The sequence below is a fragment of the Equus asinus genome, chromosome 1 (assembly GCF_041296235.1).
Source record: "Equus asinus isolate D_3611 breed Donkey chromosome 1, EquAss-T2T_v2, whole genome shotgun sequence".
Lineage (NCBI taxonomy): Eukaryota > Metazoa > Chordata > Mammalia > Perissodactyla > Equidae > Equus > Equus asinus.
The window spans coordinates 183052180-183057075 of record NC_091790.1 but is presented as its reverse complement, the minus strand read 5'-3'; the positions used below and the strand labels follow the sequence as shown (position 1 = coordinate 183057075).

General features: G+C 49.1%; 1 long non-coding RNA gene across 1 annotated transcript; it reads left to right on the top strand.

Annotated features, from left to right (window-relative positions):
- The first annotated feature begins 552 nt into the window (after window positions 1-552).
- LOC139045627 (uncharacterized) lies at window positions 553-3910 on the top strand. Its single transcript, XR_011504352.1, has 2 exons — window positions 553-691; window positions 3653-3910. It is a non-coding gene; the product is annotated as an uncharacterized lncRNA (long non-coding RNA).
- Window positions 3911-4896: the final 986 nt, after the last annotated feature.

The window sequence follows — 4896 nt, the reverse complement described above, 5'->3', positions numbered from 1 at the left end:
TATGGGGTCCCACCTTGTGAACCGCAGCTGGGGTCAAGTTCAGCCGTTTCGTGGTCCCAGCAGAGAGGAAGGGATACTGATGCTGGGACCATGTGTTGACAGGGCCTGGTCCTCATGGAAGCTGGGAGCAGGCTCCACCCGCCTCCCCACATCCTCTGGGCTCTACCTTTGTCCACTATTCCTCATTCTCTGGCCCAAACCTTGGCTGCTGGTGGCCCTTTCACACTTCTGCGTGAACCCTCTCACGCCTCCGACCTTTGCACCTGCAGCTCCCTCTTCCTGGACACCCTCCCCCTCTTTCTTCACCTGGCTGAATTCTGCTCCTCCTTCAGGGATGTCACCTCCTGCAGGAAGCCTTCCCCCACTCCTCTGGGCTGAGGAAGGAGTCCTCCCCCGGCCCCGTGCTCCCATCTCCCCCAGACACACCTCTGTGTAGCACTCACCACACCCCATTGTAACCGCTCATTTGTCTGTCTCACCCACTAGACCGAGAACTCCTTGAGAAGAGATTGCAGCTTTCGTCCTGGCTTTCCACCCCAGCACAGTTCTTGGCAGAAAGTGTGCTTGTGAAATGAATGACTGTTGGGTAACGGCCCCTCATATCTGCAGGGCTCTTGTCCACTCACCAGGCACTTTCACATACACTGTTCTCTGTTCATCCTCCCGGCCGCCCCGGGCATAGGAGCGACAGGTATGGTTATTCCCCTTCTACTGGGGAGGGTCCTGAGGTTGGACTGGTTAACAGCTCGCCCATGTCTCCTGACCACCCTAGTCCTTGCTTTCCAGCCCAGGAGCAGTCTCCACCTCGGGGGCAGGGCCCACAGAGCAAAGAGTGCTGTGACCTGGGGCAGGCAGGCTTGGAGGAGCTTTGCCCTAAGGCCCCAAGCCTCTAACACTCTGGTTGCTGGAAGGTATGTGTGTGGTGGGGATAATGTTGTGGAAAGTGGATGGAGGGGGCAGCACATGGACCTGGGCTTCTGGTTCCTTTGAGACGCCCCTGACCTGGCTCCCATCCCTTCTTTACACTCAGGCCCAGAGATTCACTCTACTTTTCTCTGGGCAAGTATATTAGTCAGGGTTCTCCAGAGAAACAGAACAAACTGGATCTATATATGGGCTCATGTGGTTATGGAGGCTGACAGACCCAAAACCTGCAGGGTGGGCTGACAGCCTGGAGGCCCAGAAAGGCAGATGTTCCAGTTTGAATCCAAAGGCTGTCTGCTGGAGAATTCTCTCTTATTTAGGGGAGGGTTGGCCTTTTTGTTCTATTCAGGCCTTCAACTGATCAGATGAGGCTCACCCACGTTATCACTTCTGCTATCAGCCACATGGCCCCCTCCTGAGAAGAGGGCTGGGAATGTGGGTAAGCAAGTGGATATTTGGTGAGAAATACGTTTCTGCCGCATGGCACTTTGCCATCTCGTTGTTGAGATCCCAGTGTTTCCTTTTCTACATCTTTGAGCCAAAGAAGTGGCCCCAGGATATCTCAGAACTCCAAGGATCTCCCTTGGGCTCCTGGAATCTCTAAAGGTCTGACTTGCCATTGCACAGAATGCTTCCACCTTCACTATTGCAGAACTTGCTTTGTGTGTGTACGAAGATTGGGGGAGACATTCCTTTCATCCCATCCATCTAAGTAAAGGGAGCTAGAGGAACAGGGTCTGGCAGAAGTCCTGGGCCTCCCTCTGGCCATGTTGCCTGAACCTTTTACTCCCATTTTTGCCCAAAGCACAGAAGCATCACCCCACGGAGATGCTGTGTGGGATCCCTCTCTCACTGTTATTCACTTATCGTTAAGACATTGGCTATTGGTATTTTCAGACTTTTAAATCTTGTCCTTCCAGGGTGGGGTTTATTAGTAAGTATTGATGAAGCATGATGGCAGTTACTAGAACTTTGTAGATTCATGTAGCTAATAGTCCACCGAGTGTTTATTTCCTTTGAGATTCCTTGCCTGTGCTCAGAACAAACTGCCACTAGATAGTTAGCTAGACTTGAGTTGCTAAGTTCCCAAAAGGAGTGAGTGACTGAAGCATGCTTTTCTAGTGGCATTGGTGTTGTTTAAATAAATTAAAATAGGGCTTTTTATTAAAATAACCAAGAACAAACAATAAAACATAGGATATGTAGTTGGAGTTAGATCTAAAGAAATGCAATTACCTGCCATAAACCAGAGTCTTCATTATTAGTTCTGTGGTCCTTTATTTGGCCTAATCCTGGCTTGCATAGAATTAATTAACTCTAAATCTTTTAATGTTTTCAGTTGTGTGCCAACTCTGGTCAGATTTGTCAAAAGTCCTGGTCTGCAGCTTTTCTCAGCCTTGGTCTCTGATGTTTAATTAAGAACCCCCTCCTGACTGCTTACAACTTCTCAGCAGAGAAGTTTCTTTGCCTCAGTTCTGCTTCCTTGTAGTCTGCAGAGAAAAAGAGAGTAAATTATATTTGATGTTTCCAGAATGCTGGAAACCTGCAACCGCCTTTTTCTGAATCAGCAGGAGGATTTTCCTCACCTGAATTTCTTTCTCAGTATCAGCTCTTTGCCGAGTTTGTTATCACTAATCTCCACTGAAAGGTCCCTTGACAACCTGCCTCCTGACAAGGTTAGGTTGTAAACTGACCTCGTTGTCGCCTGACTCTGCAAAGCCTGCTCTCTTGTAGGTACAAAGCAGGCCATCCCAGAACATGGCTTTTAAAGTACTTTTAACCAGAAGGTGACACAGAGACACAAAATGACTTCTACCTGAGCATCCTGTGTGCTCAGCACGATCCCAGGGGAGGCAAAAATAGAAAGCGCTGAAGGAGCACTTGGTTTCTGTTGCCTCCCAGGTCACGAGTGCTCTCACTCACGGTGGAGGACTTGAGAGCTGGGAGGCCAGCGGGCTGGAGCTCACTGAAGCCACAGAGCCGAGTTGTGGATCACCAGACATGGCGAGGAGGACCAGGGCATCCAGGAGGACCACTGCTGGGGCTTTGCTGCGTCCTGGCAGGGGTCATCCTTGGGGAAGTTCAGTCTGCTCAATTCCGGGAGTTTGGGAATGGCTTGGAGAAGACTTTGGCATGAACAGAGCTTTTCCTCTTAGAAAAGTTGAACCAAGTTGGTTAATAAAGTTACCCAATGTCGTTCCGATCAAAAGGGTCCAAATTATGCCTCAGTCCTGCGGCCATAGCTGCACTGAGGGGTGGCGTGAAACTGCTTGTGGGAGGCACGTAGATAGGAATCATTACCGTTTATTGACTGCTTGCTGAGAGCCAGGCTCTCTGCAGAACCTTTACTTCAGGATCTTATTTATTAAGATGCTCAATGTTCTCCAGAGGAGACAGATCTCTTCCTGTTTGGGAACAATCAGGAGAGAGAAAAATTCAACCCAGGGCAGGTCTCAGTGCCAAGAGGAGCTGTCCTAGTGAGATGACCTCCTCCTCCACAGTGCAGGTCCCCCGGACAGGAAAGACCCTGCCCTCTCAGGCACCCCACGTCTTGGTCTCCTCCACCCACCCAGTGCCAGGGAAGCCAGTTCGTCTCCAACCCAGGCTGCCCTTGCTTTAGGAGGGATGGCTTGCTGAGCACTGCGCTATGAGCTTATTGTTACATTAACTCATTCATCCTCACCATAATCCTATGAGGGAGGATAGTATTTTTGTCCCTATTTTACAGATGAGGACACTGAGGCACGGAGGGGATGAAGAACTGCCCAGGATCCCACAACTAGAGGCTGACAGAGACGAGTTCTACCCATGTTCAGTCTTCGTCTCCCTGCTACGGTATCCTGCCAAGGTTCCAACTCAATTTACACGATTCCACCCTTTGGCTTCACAGCTGGGTGACTGGACTCAGGCGGGGTTAAGAGGGTCTGAAGAATTGTGGGAAGGTGTCTTATCCTGCAAAACTGATCAATAAACAGGCAAAAAGCAATCAGGATTGTAGAATGGGTTAGTTGGCTAGGCCTGCCGTAACAGACTGAGTGGCTTAAATAAATTTATAGTCTTACAATTCCGGAGGCTGGAAGTCTAAGATCAAGGTGCCAGCAGGGTAAATGACTGGCAAGGCTTGAAGATGCCGCTTCTCACTGTGCCCTCAGTTGGCCTTTCCTCTGTGCGCACACATCCCTGGTGTCTCTCCCTCTTACAGAGACACCTGTCCTATCAGATTAGGGCCCCACCCTTATGACTTAACCTCAATTACCCCCCCAAAGGCCCTATCTCCAAATACAGTCACAGTGTGGGGTGGGCTTCAACCTATGAATTTGTAAGGGGGACACAATTCAGTCACAATGTAGATAATTCAAAGTTCTGTGTCCCTCCTCCAGCAGCCCCACAGCAGGGGGCCAGGTCAGCTGCATCCCAGGTGTCAGCCTCTGTCTGAAAGACTTAGGGACCAGAGACTGCTCCCTGGAAGCCACATCAGTGAGAGACCACTGCTCCACTGAGGATTCAATAAAGTCTTTTACAGAACGTTCCAGACTCCTGCAGCTCTATAAAACCCAACATTTACATGTAATTTTCATTTCAGCTGAAGCTTTTACACTTACCATCTCAGAACAGAGACTGAAGCCACAGCCCCCGGACTGGTCAAAGTTTCTATCAATATTGTATTTATTTTTAGAGTCCTCATAACTGTCTCAGGTTCCAGAGGGCTATGTTCTTCCCGTATACAAAACGGATTCCTCTGATCCTATCCTTGGAATAGTTTTTCCCATGAAAGGAATGGGTTTGCTAGAAGCCATGCATACTTTGGTAAGGTAACTCTAAATACACATGCACACACACGCACAAAAGCCCTACTGCCAATTTCCATGGTGTAAGTACTCCCACCAAATTAGATTTCAAGCTACCAATGGTTTAAAAAGTGGCTCAATAAGTTCTTGAATATTTTACACCTGGCTTTCATGAACCAGTATG